General features: G+C 35.7%; 1 protein-coding gene and 1 pseudogene across 3 annotated transcripts in view; one reads left to right on the top strand and one right to left on the bottom strand.

The window, feature by feature from the left end:
• The window catches only part of ZBTB8A (zinc finger and BTB domain containing 8A), a 41,962-nt gene extending 16,889 nt beyond the window's left edge, over positions 1-25,073 (bottom strand). For all 3 annotated transcript variants that reach the window (XM_011357859.2, XM_011357860.2, XM_011357861.2), the window contains exons 1-2: positions 25,055-25,073; positions 16,232-16,336 (exon numbers count right to left, since the gene is read on the bottom strand). The gene's annotated coding sequence lies outside the window, so the exon portion shown is untranslated. The remainder of the gene's footprint in view (positions 1-16,231; positions 16,337-25,054) is intronic.
• LOC111738260 lies at positions 8,394-8,512 on the top strand (annotated as a pseudogene).
• Positions 25,074-25,900: the final 827 nt, after the last annotated feature.

The following is a 25,900-nucleotide window of genomic DNA, read 5'->3' as shown; positions in this document are numbered from 1 at the left end:
AGTTTATAAATATGGACAAAGATATAGAGAAGAACTATAATAAATTAGTGCTCAAGGAACTATGTCTATAATGAAATTTCTTCCATGTTTAATGTAATCCAGGTTCTAGCTAATACTGGGCTTCAAAATCGCAAACCTTCTAGAAATTATATAAAAAAAGACTGAACCAGTTGGCTAGAAATTAGGGCCTTCACATTTTCATTATGCAGCCAAAGACCCTGCGTGGTCCTTATGTGACCATGTCTCCAGAGTACAGACAAACCAGGGATACTATTGTTAACCAACATAGAATACTCAGGATTATATCATACAACTGCCAAAATAAAACATCTGGGAATATTACTAGAGAAGCACTAAATCAATACCTAATCCCTTACTACTATCATATCCTTTCAGTTAAAATCTAACAATTCCTCCATTCTCATTTGAAACATGGTATTAAGTGATGACTTTACAATTTTTTGCTATTATAAATAATGCTGCAACAAGTACCTTTGCACATAGGTCCTTAAGCCCTTGTGAAATAATTTGATTCCTAGAAGGTTGCTAAGTAGGTACACAGATTACTTTCCCAAAACATTATATCAATTTATATCTTTATCAACACCATGAGATAGTGCCCTTTTACTCTAACACTTTCATTAGCTCTGGATAGTATCTCTTTAAAATGCTTTCCATTTACCCTTAGGGAAAACTACCAGGAAAATATCAATACTATTATTTAATATTGTCCTGCAAGTACTAGCCAATGAATTAGGTAAGATAATTAAATATGTAGTATGAATATTAGAAAGGATGAAATAGTTATTGTTATTGCAGATAATGTTACAAATCTTTAAAATGTCAAAGTAAACTTAGAAAACTATTAAAGTAAAATTGTTGGGCTTTTGACATGTTGGAATAACTGGTACTAGACTTGGCCTTCTGCTATAAACAATTAGAAAATTGGACAAAATACATGAAAAAATTGTTTTCAGACAATGAAAACAGGAAAAGTGGGACTGTGATCTCTGTGAGAAGGGAATAAAATTAGATAAGCCTATTATCATTTTGGCTTTCTGGATTCAGAGAGGGGAAATCAAACTTGGTTGAGAAGACAGAGTTAGTATTCAGGAAGGCGGAGGTACCTGGAATTTGTGAGGCAAAGTACCAAAGGAAGTAACACAGGCAAAGAGCACAATAAGTCTGAACAGGAGTACTCTGGAGTCTGTGCTGAACACAACGTCTGCATATGCAGGATGAAACTTCAAGAGTATGGGTAAAGGACATCGGGGAACTGCGAGCAGAAAAATTCCCAGAGCTCACATAAGGCTGGGAGACATTTCAGATTGGGCCAGCCAGAGTAAAGATTCTTTGCTGAATACCCAGGGCATTTAGTAGAGATCCCCGAAGAGTAACACCTCAGTAGTAGGACTAATCTAACTCAACAGTAAAGATCACTATAGAACTGCCTCAAAGCTCAAAAAAAATCTCAAAGTCATCAAGATGATCCTAGCCAACTCAACTAACAAGTAAACCAAAATTCAAAAGTCTTCAAAGAAAGACAAAAAATTCATACACTCAAAAACATATACTTAGTGTCTATAATTTCGTAAAAAATTACTAGACATGTGAAAAAGTGATGGAAAAAAAACCTAAACCAAAATAAAGTCAAAATAAAATCAGAAGAAAAATTAGTCAATAGAAACAGACCTGGAAATGAAAGAGATGCTCAACTTGGAAAACAAGGATATAAAATAGTTATTATACTCAAAAAATTTAAAGAAAAACATGAACATATTGAAATAGAAGACATAAAATTTTTAGAAACAAAAAATACAATATCTGAAATAAAAACTTCATTAGACGAGCTTAATAACAGATTATAAACTGCAGAAGAATAATCCATGGATGTGAAGATGTAGCAATGAAAATTATCTGATGTTAAAAAAAAGACTGCCAAAAAATAAAAAAATAAAATGAACAGAGCCTTAGTGACGTGTGGAATAATAATATCAGATGGCCTAATATATTTGTAATTGAAGTTCCAGAAAAGGGGAGTCAGAAGCAGAAAAAATATTTTGAAGCAAAGAAGAAAAACAGAAATATACTCTTTTAAGGTCCTTACATTTAATGTCAGAGGTTGGCAAATTTTTTCTGTAAAAGGCCAGATAACGAATGTTTTAGGCTTTGTAGGCTAGTGGTCTCTGTTGCAACTACTCAACTCTGCCATTGTAGCATACAATATGCCATAAACAATATGTAAATGAATGACCATGGTTGTGTTCCAATAAAACTTGATTTACAAAAGCAGGTGGTGATCTAGATTTGTCCTGAAAGCTATATATACACAAGCTTGCTATATATGAAGTGGTATAACATACAATGAATAGTAAGTGAAATGCACATTGTGATGAGGGAAAATGCATATTGTAAAACCCCCTCGGGCAAGCACTAAATATTAAAACAAAGGGATTAAACTAATAAGCCAATAGTGGAGATAAAACAGAATACTAAAAATTACTCAATATTCTTTTATTGAGGCAGGATAAGGAAAAGGCAGAAAATGAGGGGAAAAGAAACAAAAAAACAGATAGCATACATAGAAAACAAATAGCAGAATGGTACACTTAAATACAATTGGTAATTTTATTAAATGCAAATAGCCTGAACTCCATCTAAAAAGATTATCAGAGTGGATGAAAAAAGAAGACTCAAATGTATTCTGTCTATAAGAAATGCACTTTAAATACAAATATGTTAAAAGCAAATAGATGTTTAAAAGTATAACATGAAAACACTACTTGTAAGAGCTAGAATGGGTTATATTAATATTAGGCTAAGTTCAAGGCAATACTAAAACTACAAAGTTATTTTATAATGATAAAAGAATTAATTCATCAAGAAAATATAACAACCATAAGTATCTATGAACCCAATAACCGAGCTTCAAATACATGAAGAAAAAATTGGCAGAAGTGAAGAGAGAAATACAAAAATTCATAATTATTATTTTATATTTCAACACTACTCTCTCAGTAATTGATAGAAGGAATACCTGGAAAAATCAATAAAGACATAAAACACTTGACCAACACTACCATCCAACCTGACCATACTGACATTTATAGAACACTACACAACAAAGGCAAAATATGCATTCTTTTTAAGTGTATATTAAACATTTACCAAGATAGAACATGTTTTTAATATATTTAAAGGATTGAAATCATATGGAGTATGTTCTCTGACCACATGGAATTAAATTAGAAGTCAAAAGCAAACAAAAAGCTCCCAAATTTGGGAAATTAAAGATTAAACTTCTAAATAACCTATGTGTAAAAGAAATCACAAGAGATATTAGAATATGTTTTGAACTGCATGAAAACATATAAAAACTTGTTTACAGCTAAAGCAATGTTTAGAGGGAAATGTATAGCTTTAATGTTTATATTAAAAAAGGAAAAAGTTCTAAAATGAATGAGTTGTTTCTAAGAAGCTGCAAAAAGTATATCAAATTAAACTCAATGTAAGTAGAAGGAAAGAAATGATAAAGATAAGATCAGAAATGAATGAAATAGAAACTGAGCAAATGATAGAGAAAAATCAATGAAACCAAAAGCTGGTTCTCTATATTAATATCAATAAGTTGATCAATAGCAATAAAATTGATATCAGTATCAATAAGTGATCAACCTGTAGCTAGATCAATCAAGAAAAAAAGAAAAAAGACACGAATCACCAGTATCAAGAGGGAAACATCACTACAGATCCAACAAACATTAAAAGAATCAGAACAGATATTATCAACAACTCTTTGTCAATAAATTCGGCAATGTAGAAAAAATGAACAAATTCCTTAAGCGATATAAATAATCAAAAAATAAAGTCTACATAGCCATACATCAATTAAAGAAACTGAACATATAATATTAGAAAAATTAAAAATATAGTTTTTAAATCTGCCTACAGAGAAAACTCCAGGCCCAAATGGCTTCAGTGTTAAATTCTATCAGACATTTAATATTATCATACATAATACTCATCCTGTACAAACGTTCAGATAATAAATGAGGAAAACTTTCCAACTCATTTTATGAGGCCAGTATTACTCTGGTACCTACACTAAAGACATTATAAGAAAAGAAAATGACAAAGTAATATCCCTTGTAAACAGGCACAAAAATCACTAACATTGTTATAAGCAAGTCAAATATATAAAAGGATTATAAAAGTAAGGCTTCTCCTAGATATACAAGATGTTTATCAGCTGAAAATCAATCAGTGTAATTCACCATATTAACAGAATAAACAAGAAAAAATATGATTATCTCGACAGACGCAGAAAGATCTGATTAAAAAGTCTAGCAAAATAGAAATAGAGGGGAACTCCCTCAGCCTTATAAAGGGTATCTACAAAAAGCAAAAGATCTAATGCTTTCCCCCCTAAGATAGGGAATAGGGCAAAAATTTGTGATCTCACCAATTCTATTTAATATTGGCCTGGAAGTCTTGATCAGTGCAATAAGAAATAAAAAAGAAATAAATGGTATAGAGAGTGGAAAGGAAGACGAAAAACTGTCATGATTTACAGATGACAGAATCATGTACATTGAAAATCCCAAGAGCTCTACAAGGATCTTTCTAGAACTAATAACTGAATTTAATAAGGCCACAGGATACAGGGTCATCATAGGAAAATCAATTCTATTTCTTTAAGTAATGAACAACTGGAAGATGAAATTTAAAAACAATGCATTTATAAGAACATCAAAAACATGAAATACTTAGGAATCGATTTAACAAAATATGTGCAAACTCTGTACTGAACACTACAAAATAGCTGTGAGAAATCTAAAAGACCTAAATAAATGAAGAGATAGTCTATGTATATGAATTAGAAGACTAAAATAGCTATGTCAATTCTATTCAAATTAACCTATGGAATCAATGTAATCTCAATCAAAATCCAAAAGATCTTCTTTTTGTAAAAATTATCAAACTTATTCTAAAATTTCTAGGAAATGCAATGGACCTAGAATAGCCAAACCAATTTTTAAAAAAATGAATATAAGGCAAATCTATCTGATTTCAAGAATTACTAATGTAAGACAGTGTAGTATTGGCATTATGATAGGCATATAGATCAATGGAATAAAAGCGAGTCCAGAAATAGACACACAAATATATTATCAATTGATATTTTTTAGTCAGGTTCACTTTATCAATTTTTTTTGACAAAGGTTAACACAGTAATTCAATGGGGAAATATTAATATTTTCAAACAAATGGTGCCAAAACAACTAGATACTCACTACAGGAAAAAAAAAAATGAACCTTGACCCATACTTGATACTACATACAAATTTTAACTTGAAATGGATTATAGAACTAAATGTAAGAGTTAAATTTCTAGGATAAAACAGGAGAAAATCTTCAGGACCTTAGAGTAGGCAAAGATTTCTTAGGACACAAAAAGCATGGACCACAGAGAAAAATTTGACAAATTCTGCTCTTTAAGATACCAGTAAGGAAATGAAAAGCCAAGCCATGAACTAGGATAAAATACTTATAATACACATATCTGACAAAAGACTTGTAGCTACAATATATAAAGACCTCAACTCAATAACAGCACAAACAACTCATTAGCAAATGATTTGAACAGATATTTCACAAAAGAAGATATACAAATTAGCACATGAAAAAATGTTCAACATCATCAGTCATGGGGAAATGCAAATCAAAACTACAATGAAATGTCATTATACACTATGGCTAAAACTAAAAAGAATGATAGTACCAAATATTAGCAATGATGTGGAGAAACTGGATCTCATACATTGCTGGTAGAAATGAAAAATGGTACAATTACTTTGAAAAACTGTTTAGCAGTCCTAATAAAGTTAAACCTATTCTATGACCCAGCAATTCCATTCCTAAATATTTACTCAAGGGAAATGAAAACATATGTCCACCAAAAGACTTGTATGAGAATTTTCATAGCAGTTTCATTCATCCTAGCCTCAAGCTGGAAAGAAAATGTCCATCAATTGATGAATAATAGATAAATTGCAGTGCATCCATACGCTGCAATAGTAGTGAACAACAGAAAGGAACAAACCTCTTATACACACAGTGACATGAATGAATCTCAAAAGCATTCACCCCAACAAAAGAAACCAGACATAAAAGAGTACAGAATGTATTCTGTGTGATTCCAGTTATATGAAGTTCTAAAACAGGCAAAACTAATCTATAGTGACCAAAAGGAGATTAGTAGTTGTCTGGGGTGAGGAATGAGACAAGGGGTTGACTGCAAAAAGGCATAAGGGGAAAAAAAGACATGAGGGGAATTTTAGGTGATGGAAATGTTCTTATTTATGGTGATTGTTACACATAAATATATGTCAAAACTCATTCAACCGTATACGTAAAATGGGTACATTTTATTGTATGTAAATTATACCTTAATAAAGCCAAATAAATAAAACTAGAAACAAAAGAACTTAATAAGGTAGCCAGTTATAAAATTAATACACAAAAATGGATTCAGTCATGCATGGATTAATGATGGAGATACATTCTGAGAAATGTGTCATTAGGTGATTTTGTCATTGTGAGAACATCACAGAGTGAACTTAACACAAATCTAGATGGTATAGTCTATTGTTCCTAGGCTACAGCATGTTACTGTACCAAAATCTGTAGGCAATTATAACACAATGGCAAGCATTTGTGTATCTAAACATGTCTAAACATAGATAAGGTATAATAAAAATATGGTATAAAAAATTAAAAAATGGTACAGGGCTCTTACCATGAATCTGGCTCGCAGAATTAGAAGTTGTTCTGGGTGAGTCGGTGAGTTGAGTGGTGAGTGAATGTGAAGGCTGAGGACATTACTGTGCACTGATGTAGACTTATGAACACTGCACACTTAGTTTACACTACACTTATAGAACATGAAATTACATCAAGTATAAGAGAAAATGATGCAATCAAGAGACACGGCAAACACGAGATATATGAGGCTGCTGTTGGCATAACATGGCGTACTGTTTTACAGCAAACTTTTTTTTATGTAAGTAGAAAGAGTACACCTTAATGATAAAGAGTATAGTATAGTAAATACGTAAACCAGTAGCATAGTTGTTTATTATCATTACCAAGTATTGATACATACTTTTATGTACAATACTTTTACGTGCTATACTTTTATACGACTGACAGTGCAGTAGGTCTGTTTACACCAGCATCACCACAAACATATGAGTGATGTTGTGCTACCATACAAGAGCTAGGACGTCACTAGATGATAGGAATTTTTCAGCTGTATTATAACCTTATGACTTTTTAGCATTTACAAGAAACATCTGTTTAAATGTAAGTCAGATCATATTGTTCCTCTACGCAAAATCTCCAATGGCTTCCATCTCAGAAATCCAGATTTTTTACCCTCATCTAAAAGGGCTTCAAGATCTCCTTTCCGCCCATTTCCCCAATCCCCAGCTGTAACCTCACTGTTTTTGATGTTTCCCAATATGCTAACTCACTCCTGATGGTCCCTCTGTCAGGAACACTCTTCACCCAAATCCTCACCTAACTTTTTCCCCAACTTCATACAAGCCTTTGGTTCAATGTCACCTCATCAAAGATTATCTTAACAACCCCATCCTAGTATGGGGAGTTTCAGTTGATCACTATAGCACAACAGCTATTGTCATAGGAGCTATGTCATATGAGACTTAGTTTTGGAAACGGGAGAAAGGATTGAAAAGAAACAAGGTAGTTGTTTTTCAAGGGCAGTTATATGAAAAAGTAGAATTATTCTTTTAGTAGTGCTAATACACTAGTCCCCTACACTGATCAGTACATCATAAGCTCCAAAAGGGCCAAGACTGTTTGGTTACCTCAGCATCCCCAACAAAGAGCATAATGTCTGGCACATGGGTGCTCAATCAGTATTTGCTGAATGAATGTTCAGTGTGGTTTTGAAAAGCAAAATGGACCAACAGAGAGGACTAAAGGGAGACAGATTTTAGTTCAATATAAAAAACAGCTTTTTAAAAATGAGAACTTAATGAGATTTTTTGACCTCAAGTACCTTGATCTAATGCCTTATATCTATATGCAAGCATACTAAGGTTTGGAAAGTTTCAAGCCAATGGTTATCATACTGCTTGTCTCAATCCATTAGGGGGTTTTGAAATCAATTTTGTGGGTCAAAACTAGGATTTTAAATAATAATATAGAATTTAAATATTAGAACTATTGCAAGTTGAAGGAATTTTTACATGAATTTTTTGTTTCAGCTAGAAAGATAGATTAATATGCAGAATACACTATGTGTATACTGAGTCATGATGTAAAATGTATTTCTTACTGTGGGCTCTGGTTTAAAAGAAATTGAAGTCTATGGCCATGCCACCCTGAACAAGCCCGATCCCATCTAATCTCAGAAGCTAAGCAGGGTCGAGTCTGGTTAGTACTTGGATGGAAGACCATGTAGGAAGACCAGGTGCTGTAGGTGTAAGAAATAAAAAAAAATGAGGGATTGTAAACTCACAAGGTCCTTGCAATCTGTGAGATCAACCAAGGGTTGCCTCACTTTAAAAAAAAAAAAACAAACTACTAGGTTAAATTGTTCAACAACAGAATTTGCCCCCTTCCTTGCAAAGTAATGAGTTCTATGTTGCTATTGTAGCAGAGGAAGAATGTCATTAATTTAGGGTGACTACACTTGGAGAAAGGTGGAACTAGATGATCTCTCTGGATTCTTCCCACTTCCACACTTTTAAACTATGTTGTTGTAGTTAAATGTTATACTACATATGTTCATGTATCTTACAATAAGATCCTGAAATAAATCACGTTATATTATAAGATGCCATTGTAAGGGTTTTTTAAATTAATTTGTTTGTTTTATAGTCGCTCTCAAAATGATGGAAACTATTGGTTCTACTACATGTATTAATTGCTTTAGGTATATTTTGGTGTTAAACATGTGTACTTATGATATTTAGCCTTTTCTAGTTGTGGAGAGATTACAGACAGAGAAATGAATCCTTTCTCCTAAAGAAGTATAAGCCAAAGGCCTGGTTGGGGTAGGGGATTTGTCAGATATATACAGAAAAGAGCAAATAGAAAAAGAATTTCATTCTGCTTCTGAATAATTCTGTTAAAAACAAGCACTTTACCTCATTTACTTAGACATTGGTGTTACATTTCCACTGAACTAATAGAGCCCCAGCCTTAAAGTAGCCAAAGAGTATTATGGTTGCATCACAGCTTATAAAATAAAAATTCTAACATATCAATCATACTAGAAAAGTAATGAAGATCCTGGCACAGTGATGGACTAAGTATGGTAAAATCTCATTTATCTAGAATTCTTAGGGATGAATCATTCTGGTGGCACACTTTTCTAGGGAGTGGAAACCTACTTAAAGCAATAAAATTCTTTACAGCCCTAGGCTAAGTAAATTGCAGAGGAGGTCACCAGATGACAGGATCAGGGGCTCCTGACTTTCCCTCCTCCCATAAACATACCAAATACACCGCTACACACAGATCAATACCCCTTGAGAAAAATCCAGAACTAGTTGAGTGACTCCTACCTATTGGACAACTAAGAAAATACATCCAAATGGGTAGGCAAGGCTGAGACACACTCTTGCCATAAGCCCCACTCCTGGCACAGGGCCTTACAATCGGGAGGGAACCCCTAATTTTCAGTTTCTCCCTGTGGAGGCAAGGGCTTGGACCACACATCTAGCATCCCAGCTTTTAAGGCTGACACTCGAGGGATGGGCCCCCAAATCACCTAGCTCTGATGGCCAGTGATACTCAGCATTCATGAGACATTCATGAGTCCCACCAAACCATAGTAATCAAACAAGCAGTTTTCAAGGGATGCACAAGCACTTCCCATGGCTATCTACCTACCACTACCACCTTGCTCCTCTCCCCCTCCCCCGCCCCCAGCTCAGTGCAGACTAGCAGCAAAAGCCCCTATCTCCCAGTTTCTCCCTGGAAAAGATTTGACAACATACTTTCCCACCTGTTGCCCAAGGGCCCAGCTTCTAAACATCTTGCGTGTGGGTGCTGCCTGGGATCCTCCCAGGAGCCTGAAAGGGCTAGTGGACACTTCCTTCCATCCACCCCCACTTCCCTCCTTACCCTCCCACCACCGCCCGCACCCCCATCTCCCTACCTTCTCCCCAGAACCCCTCTTTCCAACAGTAAAGCCAGGTCTCCAGCTTCTCTCTGGAAGGAGCTTGTCCATACATCTAGCACCCCAACTTATACGGCTGCTATCTGATGGACTGCCTCCCAAATCACCTAGCTCTCTGGCGCTGACGGGGTGGCACTCTAGGTCCCTCGGGACCACACAAAACAAAGAAGGGGTTCTCAATGGATGCACAAGCACTCTCAGCAGGTAGTCCCTCTGGCTCAGCACAAAGTGATTAGGCAGAAATACCCAGCCCTCAGTTTCTCCCTGATAGGGGCTAGTCTGCCAATGTCCTGACTATCCCAGCTGCTGCCTGAAAATCAGGCTTCCCATTAGCCTGCACTGGGAGCTGAGCCTGAACAGGCATGCAGGCATTTCCCATACCTGTGGGACACTGACGGGTCGTGGCACACCCTAACATCCTGGGGGCCACTAAGAACAAAGATGGCAGCTTGGACAAACATGGAGGTTTGAGAAGCAACCAAGACTTCAGACTGTGCTGACTGATGAGGTCCTTCTCCTACAGGAAGCCAGTCTGTCAAGACCGGGAGAGGTGGCTGTTTTCTCTAATGTGCAGAAAGCAACGTAAAAAGTCAAGGAAAATAAAGAAACAAGGGAAAAATGTTCCAAACAAAAGAACAAGATAAATCTCAAAAAAACAACCTTAAAGAAAGAGAGACAGCGATTTATTTATTTTTATAAAGAGAGAGATAAACACAGAAACAGAGAGAGAGAAGAGACAGACAGACTGACTGACTACTGGAAAGAAGTACACCAAAATGTTAACAGTGATTACCTCTGGTGGTGGGATTTCAGGAATTTATATTTTTCTTTATATTTATCTACATTTTCCCAAATTATCATATCTTTAAAAAAGTGATTTAAAGTAGTTTTAAATAAAATATGTATGCAACATATTTTAAAATAGAAATTATAAATTTTAAATGGAGGCGAGATGTTTTCTGTACATTTACATTTAGCATTGTTTGTCCCAGAATCCAAGGCGAATGAAACAAAACACAAAGAAAAACACAAGTGATATATACAATGCTCCCATCATTTCCCTAGTAGAAATGAGCATTTTACTGGCACTAACTTCTAGGGGGAATTTGTCATGTGAATTCTCATATGAGGACATTAAATGTCATCATAGAGAATATCTGGACTAATACAATAAACTTCCTAATTGCTCTCCTTGCCTTTTATCTTTCTCCCTTCAATCTACCCTGAAATATGTTATCTTTCTGGGTTCTGCTGTTTAAAATTCTTTTAATAGCTCCTTCCCACCTACTAGATAAAGCCCATATTTCTATGAGTGGATTTAATACCCTTTGAGACCCAGCTTCTGCCAGTTTCTGCATATTCATCTCCTATAACCTACCTCACTTGCCATTCTTAAGCTATATGCCAGTTCCTGGACATACCACCCCTTTCATGCCACCAAGCTTTTGTACATATTATTCCTGTGCTACAATAAAACCACCCTTCTCAAAGAAACTCTTATTTCTCCTTCAGAATCAGCTCAAACAGGGCCTCCCTTGGGAAGCTTTCCTTGACTTCCCTGGGCTGACATTAACTGCTGTTTCTTCCATGCCCAGTTGTATCATATACATGTACTTCATGGCAATTGCTGGATTGCATTTTATTTGCTACACTGTAATATCTGTATGAGTAGAGACTATGTCTATGTGTATGACCAGCCTTAGTTTAATGTTTGGTATGTCAGAGGCATTTAAGTATCTTCCCCAGTGTCCTTACTGAACTAAGAAAGGTACTTTAAATGACTTTCCCTATGTGTTGCCTCTAAAGTCAAGGTCATCCTATAGTTAATTCAATGAAAACATTTCAAGGGCAAACTAAGCTGATAAGCTTTGAGTACATTGTTCTTTGGGATTTTATCTTCACATGGGATTCAAGATGATTAGCTATCACTTTTTTTTTTTTTTTTGTCTCTATGGTATCCTGCACATAACTTGCTGTGACACCTGTAACACTATTTTTTGTACCTGTCTTGTCCTGTAACCTTTTCAAAAGCAGGTAGAGTCATATTATTTTTTTTAATCTCCATTTTATGGCACAGTCTTGTCTATAATCTGTTCTTAATAAAAGCTTGTTGGTGATAAAATGTATCTATTTAAGCCCCAAATCTAGCATTTTAATAGAAGCATTTCAGTAAAGTCAGTGAAAGGATGCCCACTATTACTACTATTATTTAATACTGTTCTGAAGACATTGACTAATGAAATTAGACTTGAGAAAGAACCACTGGAAAGTAGAATATAAAATTATCATTATTTGCAGATAATATGATTATATACCTGGTAATGCAAGAGAATCAACTGCAAAATTACCACAAACAAGAAGAGTATTCACAGGGGGAAGGGGGTTATAAATGTAATACTAGAAATCAGTAACTTTCATATATTCAAAAAAACAAACAACCCACACTAGCTTACAAGATAAACTAAATGACTCCCATTGAGAATAGCATCAAAAATATAAAATACTTCAGAATAAATTTAACAAGAACTGTATAAGACTCATGAAGAAAACTAAGGGACACAAAAGAAGACCATGAAAAGCCAAACCCTTTGAATAGAAGATTCAACATATCCAGATGTTAGTTCTTCCCAAGTTATTTTATAACATTGTCATGGGGTTGTGCTACCACATTACTTAATCCTTAAACTTCTACTAACTTTCTCGTCTCCTCTCATTCTCCAACGCATTCCCTGGCAAAACAGGCTGAACTCGTCAGGAAAGGGCAGAAATTTCAGAGCAAGCTAAGTCTGCCAGCAAAGACCAGATAAGATACCCCTGGACCACAAATAAGAAACTGGTGTGTACCAGAACGATCCAAGATGACACCCCAAACCCCTTCCTAAGTAACCTTCTGAGGAATTTCTCTTCCTGAGTATGCTAAATATCACAACTGGGATGGAGACTTAGTATTAAAATGAGACATGGTATATGTATGGTCAGGCATGTTCTAAGCATGTTTAGAAACTGCACATGCTTCCCAACAATTCAGAGAACTCTCCATCCTTTTCTCAGGAATCCCCACCCCTGAAACTTCCTACCAGTCCTTTAAGACTTCTAACTTTCTCAAATCAGAAAGAAGGTATCTTTAGAGCATAAGCTAGTCCTTCTCCATTCTTCGATCAGAGAATAGTCTCTGCTTTGCTTTACCGAATAGTCTCGTTCTATTGGTGTGAGCAACAATGGGCAAAAAGACCTTATTTTGAAGTCCTTGATCTGTAAGAGTAGGTGACAACATAATCAGTAAAAATACCAGCAGGTTATTTTAAGATCAATAAAAGTTGCTAAGGTTTTATGGAAAAATAAATAAGAATAGCCAGTTAAATTCTGAAAAAAAACAAAGAGAAGGAACCAATAGATATTCGATTATATGCTACTTTCTCAATAATCAAAACTGTATTACTGATGATAAAGAGAAAGGCCAGTAGAATATATGAGAAAATCTAGAAATATACTCCAATAAATGTGGGAACTTAACATATGATGAACCTGTGGTGAAAAGATTAGCAATTTAATAAAACAAATGGCATTGTGATCATTTTTAGCCTTCTGAGAAAAAAATTAAGCTGGACTTAAACCTCCCACCTTATATCAGGATAAATTTCATATGGAACAAAGAGTTAAATGAGAAAACAAGCTTTATAAGTTCTAATAGAAAATATGGAAGGCTTTATAAACTCAAGAGTAGAAAAGGCTTTCATAACCATAACTCAAAATATGAAAATCATAAAATAAAGATTGATACATTTGATTACATAAAGATAAAACAAAATTCTGGTGCAAAACATACACACACACACACACACACACAAGCAAAAGACAAATGACAAAATGATAAAAACTTCTATCAGAGAAAAGGGTAATCTCCATGAAAACACCAATCCTCTAAGAAAGTAGCAAGAGAAAGAACAATAAATACAAAATAGGACAAAGGACGGTTCACAGAAAAAATACAAACGCCTTTATCATATGAAAGGATGTTCAACCTGGGTCATAAAAATATAAAGGCAAATTAAAACTACACTGATGTATCATTTTTCCCCTCTCAAGTCAGCAAAAATCCAAAAATTTGATAATATTGAGAAGATTGTGGGAGGACAGGCGCTCTCAATCGTTGCTGGTGGGAATGTAAACTGGTATGACCCCACGGAAGGCAATTTGGAAATAGCTCTCAAAAATACGAATGTATATATTCTCTGACCAAGCAATTTCACTTCTGGGAATTTACCCTACAGGTACACTGATCAAAATGACACATGTACATGGTTAATCACTGTCTTTGATAGCAAGAGATCAGAAAAGTGTCCATGTATAGGGGACAGTTGTATATGTATAATTTATATATATATCATATATATAATTTATATAATTTTTATATATGGGTGTGTGTATGTGTATACATATATCTATAATTTTTTTTTAACAAAGGTAAAAATAAGCAGAAACTCTGGAAGGGTGAACAAGAAACCTAGAACAATGATTGCCAATTGGAGGTGAGGTGGCATCTGGGGAACAGAAGATAAAAGACAGGAGGCAGAATTTATACTGTATACTTTTGAGTATTTTTTGAGTTTCAAATCATATTAATACATTCAAAAATAAAAAATTTTTAAAGTTTTTCAAACAAGTAGGTGAAATATTAACTATCAGTCTCACATTTAGCCAAATCTAGGCTGTAATTCAAGATTGAGATATTTTGGGAGCTCTCTGAATAATGATATTCTGTGCCTTTAGTTAAATCAAGACTCATGTGCTACGTGAACAAGTGACGTGCTGACATGCCATTATGAAAAGTCAAAAGGTTGTATTTCTTGAGAGAGAGAAAATGAACCAAGCTACTTCCAGGTGACCAAACTGTTACTATATTGAAATTGCCAGTGTGGTTAATGGCCTGAATGCAGTGATAATGGCAGGAATGAAAAGGAAAAGAGGCAAAAGACTTGAATGGGAAATAATTCCATGAGTCTTGATAGGTGATTGGCCGTGGAAAGCTTGAGAGACAAAAAGAGAACTCAGTGATTTTTAAAGCCTAGGTGTGTAGCAGTATCACTAACAGAAATCAGGAAGTCAGGAAGAAGAACTGGTTAAGAGGAAAAACAATGACTTTGGTTTTAAGTACCTTCCATTTGATGTAAATGAGAAATGAGTAGAGATGGCCAGAGGGCCACTGGAAATGCTGATCAGAAGTTTAGAGGGGAAGTCAGACTTGAAGATAAAGCTGTGCAAGGTATGTGCAAAGATATATGGAGGTAAAGGGGCTCAGAGGAAACATGAGCTGGAATGAGAACCTGGAGGACTGCCCGTGACTGTGGAGCAGGATGGGGAAGAGAAGCCAGTGTTATAAACTGAGAATGACTGGGAGAATCAGGAGAACACTGTAAAATGTTAGCCAAGGGTGGGGAATCTAGAAGCAGTGAAGGGGTCAACGTGGTGAGAAATGAAAGGGCCACGGGCAATAATAATAGTAGAGATATACACTGCCTCCTTTTATCCCCCACACAACAATCTACCAGGTGGGTGATATTATTATCCCCATTTTACAGAAGAGGGTATTAACCTAGACAGTGACTCCAAAGCTGCGGATGTAACTGCTGAGCTACACTCCTTCGCCACTGTCATGGGAGGTCATTTCTTACGTAGTTCTACCACTAAACTAGCTATATGTCCAAAGACAGTATATTTACCTTTCGAGGCTTAATTTCTTTCTCTGCTAACTGAAGGGATTAGTCTAGATAATCTCCAGCCACTATGTAATATGAGTCTTTGATTAGGTAGAATGGAAAACACGAGAGAGGCAATGAATTAAAAATTTAGCAATAGGCAATCAGGGAGACCTGGCTAAGATCAGAATGTTGAATGTTTTATACAGTGAATTTCCAAGCAATGAATCCATTCTGATTTTTAAAATCTATAACTGCTTTACTAACTTAAATTCTACTTTAAGTTAGGTATAATATCAAGAATTAAAAGTTTTCATACCTGGAAATTTATAAATGCTGCTCTTGAAACCCTGCTAAGTCAACTGAATGGAGTAAAAAAAGGGAAGATTCCAAGTCAAACACAGTCTGTGTATGAAGGATTATCCTGCAGAGAGAGAAAATAGTTATTTCTAATACATTTATAATAGTTATTTATAACACTACTTTTGTAGTAAAAGACAGAAATATCTGCCAAGGTAAATAATAAATATTTACTTAAACTATATGGGGGCATTTATCAGGTGTCATTTTTTTAGCATGTAAAAATAGATAATCTGGCACAGTGGACATTTATTTCTTTATTACATGAATCTTAATATTAAAATTTGCAAGAAGAGTTGCCAATATTAAAATATGGCAAATTGAAAGAAAACATACTTTTTAATTTTGATGATAAAAATAAACTTAAGACAACAGCTAGTCAAAGGCAGGCCAGCAGATGAGATAACAAGACAGCAACATATGTCCCATTACCCTTTTTCCTGCAAGTGGCATCCACATGATTTACAAGAAAACCAAAGAGAATAGCTTTAAAGATTCAACTTGAGAAATTCAACATTTCTTAAAAACCTTATGGTTAAGAGAGAAGTCGGGGCGGGGCGGCGCGGGGAAGAGGAGGGATCTTACTACATATGATAAGAAACCCCCACTGCAATGGCTCATATCTTTTCTAACTCTTATCTGATCTGCCAGATCGTACCAGAATATACCACAACTTGTAAGAACAGCTATAACAACTCTTGCTAGAAAAAAACTTCAGTTTCTACTATATTCAAAACCTTTTTAATACCACCACCACCACCAAAATTTGTTCCACTGGTTTTTTCATTGTCTATGAAGTTTTGTTTACATAGTGTTAAAGCTTTATGTCCACAGGCCGTAGAAAAATGAATTTGATGCTTTTCATAAGCTAATAAATTGAGCTAAGAATTCCCTCCAAAATTTATTTCATAAGCTAATAAATTGAGCTAAGAATTCCCTATAATTTTGACTAAATTAATGGAATCATTTTTTAAAACGATATGCATTCTTCTGATTATAAAAGTCTTATAATACTTACAGAAATTTTAGAAAATATAAGCAAGTACAAAGAAGAAAATAAATGTATCAACTACCCACTCATGAGGAGATCTGAATTTTGCAACTTAAACCACTCAAAACACTGCTGACCTAGAAGTTTATTAAAAAAGTTTTGAGTATCAACCAACAGAGAAATAAGCCAAGGTGATCTAAGTATTCCATAAAGTATAATGTGATTCCTTCTTATGATTGGCAAAGGTTATTTTAAAAAGTCTGAAGGTCTCTAGCTGAGAAGAATGAGAGAAATAAGAAGAAATCTAAATAAAGGGACAAAAGGAAGCTGAGAGCAAAGGCGATGGAGGTGGGAAGCAGCAAACTTTTGACAGTGGGTTATCAAAGCTTTTTAAGTGTCACATTTAAAGTACAGTAAAGAATAGAACTGGCTATGAAAAGGATTTTAAGAAACACCCGTCGTTAAAACAGCGGGATCCAATGGAGGGATAAACTAGGATTTTGTAATTGGGGGAACAAAATTAATAATTTTTGAGAACAACTCCTTGCTACACTAAAAGCTGATCTATCTTCTAGCCCCAGTGAGCTAGGAGGGCACTCAGCAAAGGGTATTTGACAGCTTTAGCTTCACTATTTCAACAATGCTATTTAAGAGCACACTAACTAGTCCAATGTAGTAGGTCTATACAGTGATGAGCAAAAGTTAATTCTGTGGCTTTTTAAGAGAACTGATTTCTGAACCTAGTCTGTGCCCTTAACAGTTTTTACACACTAATGAAATGTCATTTTGAGGAATATAACCTCCAACTTCTTCCCTAGCAGATATTAGAATAGATTTTTGCATTAACTCTCAGCATCCTTTTTAACTTCCTTCTGGAAAAATAAAAAATACATTTCCCAGACTCCTTTACAGTTAACTTTCCCCATGTGAAATGGGGTCCATTCATCAGATGCTTTGTGAGATTTGGAAGGCAGAAATGAGACGGGAACCATCTTTCTGCTGTTTTGGCTGTTAATACTGGCAAGCACATTTGTGGAAACACTGTTTCACCAGCAGTTCTCGTGTCCAGAGCTTCATGGCTGCCAAGAAACAAGTTTGGTGGAGACACTAGTTGTCACTAGTCGGTGGGTGTTGAGGGGCAGTTTCGAGGTAGCAATTTCTTGACCCTTGAATTGTAGCTAGCAATGCCATCTGGAATCAGCAGGACCAGCGGTTCCTTTCCCTGGAGGGCCTGTCTGGCAGCCTGGTTCTGGGAATAATTTCTGAAGGCCCAGCCTGGAGCCCACTCTTCCCAACTCTCCAATAATTTTTGTAAGCACTTGATTCCCTTTAGTAAACAAATTAAAACACTAGAGTGCTTTCTCTTTCCTGAAACTGGACCCGGATGACATACTAGAACATCAATGGCCTCTAAATTTAAGCAGATGAGTAAGCAGTCTATGAGCAGCAGTTTTGGGAGTACAGGGCAGTGTGCTGGGGGTACAGTCTCTGGAATTACACTGCCTAAGTAAAAATTCTGACTCTGCCACTCACTAACAGGATAACGTGGAAAGTTAACCTCCCTGTGCCTCAGTTACTTCATCTGTAAAAATGGAAATAGTAATAATATCTATACCTTCTAGTTTATGGGACAGAGTAAATGAGAAGATGATCTAAGTACTTACAACAGTGCCTGCCTTATAACAAGCTTTTGATAGATGATAGCTATACTTATCATCATCCTCATCCTCATCTCTATTATCATTAATTATGCAAACAACTTTAAAATATTATTTTAACTGAGTAGAAAATGTTAACCTTTTAGAATTTTATTATCACTCATTTTCTTTGGCCTACAGAATGCTAATTTACACAAAGGTGGATGCAGAAAAAACCTGATTGATCCATCATATTTGTGTACCCAGAGAGAGTGATCATTTCAAAAGTACAATATACCTGAGGATATCAAAGCCCTCACCCTAGGGAAAGTTATCTTTTGAAACAATTTTTGCCCTTTTCTCATTTCAAATGTTAGCTCATTAATTATACTCTATGAACCAGGGTCTCTGTTATTCAGATTTTTTTTCAGCTTCACTAGATATAATGGACAAATAATATTGTAAGATATTTAAAATGTATATCCTGGTGATTTGGTATACAATAAAAATGCATTGTGAAAAGATTTCTCTCACTAGTTAATTAACATGTGTATCACCTTACATATTTATCCTTTTTTTTTTTTGGTGAGAACATTTAAGTTCTACTATCTTAGCAAATTTCAATTAGACAATAGTGTTACTAACTACAGTCAACGTGTTATATACATTTGATCTTCATACCTTATTCATCTTACAGCTGAAATTGTGTGTACCCTTTTACCAACCTCTCCCTATTTCGTCCAGTCCCCTAGCTCCTGGAAACCACTTTTCTACTTTGTTTCTATGAGTTTGACTTTTTAAAGATTCCACATATAAGTGATAACATACAGTATTTGTCTTTCTCTGACTGAGTTATTTCATTTAGCACAATGCCCTCAAAGTCTATCCAGGTTGTCTCAAATGACAGGACTTCTTTCTTTTTCATGGCTAAATATTAGTCACATATATGTGTGTGTGTTCGTGATGATACCTATTATAAATTAGCAACCCATAGCACGTATGTTAGAGAAAATAAAGAACTATCAGGATTGAAAATAAAAAACAAACAAAAATATATGTGTGTATATATATATGTATATGTGTGTATATATATATATATATATACACATGTAATATAAATAACAAAACAAAGTATTAACAGATGAATAGATAAAGATGTGATCTACAGATGTGAGATATATGCATATGTATATACATATATATTCTAATTTACATATTAAGAAGGTCTTAAATAAAATTATGGCCTGGTTTGGTTTGCTGAAGTGTCTTCTAATGATGAAAAATACGTTGTAGATTTTGAAATAAAGCTTCCCCCAAATATTCTGAAATTGTAAGAACCAAATGTTGCCCCTTATCCACCAGTGCCAGTGAGATAAAAGGAACGGAAACTGATACAAAGGTGTTTGTTAAACCCTCGATGCTTCAGATGCTGCTTTGAGAGCCAAGGATTCAAAGCAGTGGAGATTTTCTGAAGGATCAGAAAAACAACTGAAATAAAGCGACTTTATCCTTAATTCAATAATTACTTTTATATTGTTCTGAATTTTATACAGCTATACATGTTTTCTTTCTCTATTTAAGGCAAAAATCTTTTTTTCTATTTTTATGAGAAGGGCAGATATTCAAACTGAAAGGTGGAATGTATTAATTCAATACTATTTATTGCGTACCTACTCTGTGCCAGACTATCCCTGGTCCTGGTAATACAAAGATGATAGATGATATGTCAAAGGTCAGTGTTCTGGCACACCACAATGTCTATCAGGAGAAAGTAAGAGAAAGACCCGAAGAGAGAAAGATGCTTATAAATAAAGTTACAATACAAAGAAGATAATACTCCTAGTAGAAGGGAACTGTAAAACCAAGGAAGCAAATGACCGTGCCTGGGAGTATTTAGAAAAGTTTCCAAAAAGCAGTAACAGTTGACTGGGCCTTGAAAGATGAGTAGAAGTTCATACATGAAAAAGAGGACAAAGGGCATCCTAGTCACACAGCACCAAGGGCAAAGGCACAGAGAGGTATTAAATAGCATGACCTCTTCGGGGATGATAAAAAGTTTGTTATGGCTAGAGACTTAGTGCTTGTAGAGGAACAGTGGAAGATGAAAAGAGAAAGATATGTAGGCACCAGATCCTGAAGCCCCTCTACTTTATAGGTTTGGGGCACTTCTGAAGGATTTGAGTGACATGATTATAGGTCTACCAATGACTACTTCTGTGACTTAGTCAAGTTACTTAATTCTAAGCATCAGTTTCCCTTTGTAAAATGAGGATATTGACTATTAAGAGGCTATGAGGAAGTCTGTTAAGAGGATTAAATAAGATAATAGCTCAAATAAGATTAACAGCTATAAGAAATAAGTTAAGATAAATATCAATAAGCACATGAGAAGATGTTCAATATCATTAATCATTAGAGAAATGCAAATCAAAACTCACAATGACATACCACCTTATACCCGAGGATGGCTATAATATCCGCCCCCCCACCCCCACCCCATACACACACATGCACACACAAAAACAGCAAGCGTTGGCCAGGATGTGGAGAACCATCATACACTGCTGGTGGGAATGTAAAATGGTGCAGCTGTATTGGAAAACAGTTGGCAGTTCCTCAAGTTATGAAACACAGAGTCACCATATGACCCCCCAATTCCACTCCTAGATATATAATCCAAGTAAAATGAAAACATATGTCCCCACAGAAGCTTAAATACAAAAGTTTATAGCAGCATTATTCATAATAGCTAAAAGGTAAAAACCCAAATGTCCATAAATTGGAAAATGGATAAACAAATTGTGGTACATCCATACAAAGGAATGTTATTCAGCCTTAAAAAGGAATGAAGTACTGGTACAGGTTACAATGTAGATGAACCTTGAAAAAACTAAGCTAAATGAAAGAAGCTAATCACAAAAGACCACAGAGAGACAGAGTAGATAAGTGATTGCCAAAGGCTAAGGAGAAGGGCATGGGGGAAGTGTGATGGGATGCTGGCATGAGAGCTAAAGGGTACAGGGTTTCCTTTTGAGGTAATGAAAATGTTCTAAAATTGATCGTGGTGAAAGCTGTACATACCTATGAATATACTAAAAATTACTGAGTTGTACACTTTAAATAGATGAATTACATAGTATGTGAATTATATTTCAATAAAGCTGTTAAAAAATTATATGATCATGTGAGCCCATCCTGAGATATACACCCAAGATAAATGAAAATATACATCTACATAAAAACTTGCACACGAATGCATAGAGGTATTATTCATAAAAAACAAAAAAATAGTACAACACAAATGTCCATCAACTGGTGAATGGATAAGCGAAATGTGGTGTCTCCATATAATAGAACATTATTCAGCCATAAAAAGGAAATAAAGTACTGATACATGCTACAATGAATGAACTCTGAAAGCTGAAGCTAAATGAAAAATGTTAATCACAAAAGACCATATATTTTATGATTTCATTATATGAAATGTCCAAAATGAGCAAACGATAAGACAGAGCAGATTAGTAGATGTCAGGGGCTAGGGAGATGCAGGAATGACGGGTGACTTAATGGGTACAGAGTTCTTAATGCAGCGGTGAAAATGTTCTGGAGGGTGGTGATGGTTGCACAACTTTGTGAATACAGTAAAAAACACTGAGTTGTATATTTTAAAAGGGTGCATTTTATGTCTGCTTTACATCTCAATAAAAATAGCTAATATTTTTGTTGACGTAAGAACATCCAAAGCAGTAAAGAATGTTTATAAAAATTTCTGAGTTTAACAGAGGTTACACCTGGAAGCAAGATCTCAACAGACTGAGAGATAAATGCTTCCAAGAAATGACAGTTTACAGCTTCTTTTATGCATTTGGAATTGAGGGGGGGACATAAGGAAGATTACAAGAAGGCAGGAGAAAGCAAGACAGGGATGGGATAACAGGATAGTAATGATTATTTGCTCTCTTGAGGGTGGTCATCCTGTAGGAGGAGGAGTCTGGAAAAATGCATTTCAAAGAGGCATTAACCTAGATGCACAGAAACAATGGGCAGGGTTTGCTTAAAGTAAAAATAGCCTTTTACTAAATTATATGCCTGGGGCATGACTACCGCCATGACCTGCCCAGTTAGGAATTTATGATCAGATCAGCCTGTGAGATTACTTTCCAAATAACCTCTTTTTAGTCCACATTTTGAATGTTTATTGGGCACTGTGCTAAATGCTCTATATTCATTATCTTAATTTCAGTCCTCACAACAGCCTTATGAGGTAAGTACTGCAGTGATCTACGTCATATAAAGAAACTGAGGCACAGAGAAATTAGAAAAAAATGTCCAAGACTGCACGAGGAACAAGTGAACCAAATGGAATTAAGGCTGACTGATCTTAAATTTACATTCATAAGTCTTGCATTCTTCTTTGGACCATAATGTACGCAAAATGCCTAGCACAAGGCCTGGCATGTAGCTAGCTAGGGCTCAATAAAAATTAGGTATTATGATGATGATCAATTTGCATATCCAGAAGAAAATCTGAGACAGCATGGAGGAAGAGAAATATGTGGGAGAGGCAGGGCTAGGAACCAATTTAAAAGCTAAATGCAATTGTCAAAGCTAGAAATGGTGAGGAACTGAACTAAGTAAGACAGGCAGCCACCACAGAGAAAGGAGCAGAACAGGGAGCTTTCCAAGAAAATAGTAATGTCCTATAAACTGAAGTCAGTTACAACTTGGTAACATTTATATCTATAGGGCATTAACACAATTTGCATTCATAATAGTACTCTTAACTCATCAAGAAAGGTTTATTTTCAAAATATGTGATTAAATTATGGAAATAGGTAATATGTTTTAAATTTTCTTCCTTCAGTAGATTGACAGTAGAAGTTGAGACAACTTATACTAATTCATGTGGGACATCTAAAATTCAATTGGAAAGCTTTTAAATATCTATGACAATTAAATATCTATAATAGTCCTAAGAGTATTAGAGAATTCAAGATTCCCATAAAGTTCAAAGATCTTTAAAAAGATGGATGGAAAAGACAATCACATATTTTAAGAAGTATTAAGTTCAAAGGTCTTTGGAATAAAGGGAAACATGTATTTCTATGAGTAGATTGAAGATTCAGATAATGAGTATAACTTGAATTAAGGTTATGGGCTAGAAGACCATCTCTTTTAAGATATATACAGCCATTAATCTAGAATTTAGTGTGTCTCACCAGAGTCACTACAACAAATCTCATTTGTCTCCTTAGCAAAAATCTCTGGGTCATAAGGAACTTCAGCTAACTGACATGGTAATTGTATTCTTTGGTAGATAAAATGTCTTTTAACCCTGGAAAGATTGAGAAGTATAAAAATAGTCAAGAGAATCAAAACCATAATTGGGCAAGTCTCATTGAGAAAATGGCATTTAAGTAAAGTCCAAAAGAAGTGAGAGAGTCATGTGGGTATCTGGGAGAAAAGTGTTCCAGGCAGATGAAACAGCACATGCAAAGACGGAGGTGGAGCAGACAGAGAGGGCTGGAGAGAGCAATGAGAGATGGAGTCAGAGCAAACTGTGAGGCAGGGAGGACATCATGGGACCAGATCCTTGTTGGGCCTCATAGACTGATTGAGGGACTTTGATTTTTAATCTGAGTAGAATGGGGAGCCACTGACCACTTTTGAGCAAAGAGGTGACAACACAAAAAGCTTCCCTCAAGGGGAATCAAGAAACTTACATCAAATTCTTTATTACACATATAAATATGTCACTGAAAGGGTTAACCGTATTAAAGGGAAATTCTGTATCTAGAAAATGATTTAAATGATTAGAATGAATCAAGTATTTATTTTACAACATTTTTCCTGGGCCCAAATGATTATCAACAGAAGGGCTGGTGAATTCAAGGTCACAAGCTAAGAAGTGACAGGGTGCCCTCTTTCTTGGCATCCAAAATTTACATGACCTGGAAGAAACTCAGGTACTTGTGATGCCTCCCACTGACGTAAGTAACCTAACACACAAGTGCCCATTTGGCCGTGGGTCGCAGGTTAGATTCTTACTTCCCATACCACTTGTGTGGACAGGAAGGTTCCCAGGAATAAAGACGAGATCCCTGGTTATCGGTGACGGGCTCTTGTTTCTGGGGTCCCACAAATCCACCCATACCTGAGGCTCAGGAAAGATGAGCCTGGAGAGGAAATTTGGAACTTGGTTCTTCTCCTGAGGATTCTGAATTTTTTCCATAACCATCTGTTAAGGTTTTTAAGATGAACGGTGTCACCGATTGACTCGCTTTCCAGAAGACTCTGGAGGAAGTGGAGAGCAAGAACAGGAGGCAACGGCACAGGGAGGCTGCCATCGTTCACCTCATGGTTAGAGGTGAAACTCCACGCTTAACATGTTTCCTCATCTGAAAAGTGGAATAACCACGGGACTGACTGGGTAGCTGTTCTATGTGAAATTAAGTGAAATAATTCATATAGGTGAAAGCACTAAATTTACTAAAGTCCTGCAAATATAAACGTTTATTGAAAACAGAAGTAATCCTGACGCGCGCAGCTAAAGGTCATTAGGCAGGAAGCTACCGCTTCCAAACACGTCCTGGGCTAAAACTAATACCATGTTATATGTCAATTATATCGCATTATTAAAAACTCCACTTTTTGGAAAGTATGGAGTCTGGCCACTGGCACAGTCAACAATAAATAAGCGCATTTTAAAGGGAAGAAGGCAATCCTCTCACAAAAGTGGCAGTCTACATCGGTAGAAGGTGCGTATGTGTGGTTCTTCATAAAACAATAATCATAGCTCTATATTTGTTAGGTGCCTTCGGTTCTAAGCCTGATCTGTCTCATGATGATAGAAAACCAGAGGATGGAGGATGTACTAAGAAACTCGGACTACAGCCCAGGATGCCTGCCACCTCCCCAAGGAGGCAAGCGCCCAGGGCCGCGGGTAAGAAGCCCCGGCCCCCCACCGCCCCATTGGGCGGGCCGCCCGTCACTCGCCGCG

Source organism: Pteropus vampyrus, unplaced genomic scaffold (assembly GCF_000151845.1).
Source record: "Pteropus vampyrus isolate Shadow unplaced genomic scaffold, Pvam_2.0 Scaffold36, whole genome shotgun sequence".
Classification (NCBI taxonomy): Eukaryota; Metazoa; Chordata; class Mammalia; order Chiroptera; family Pteropodidae; genus Pteropus; species Pteropus vampyrus.
Note: the sequence above shows the minus strand (reverse complement) of the source record. Positions and strands in the feature narration are given on the sequence as shown.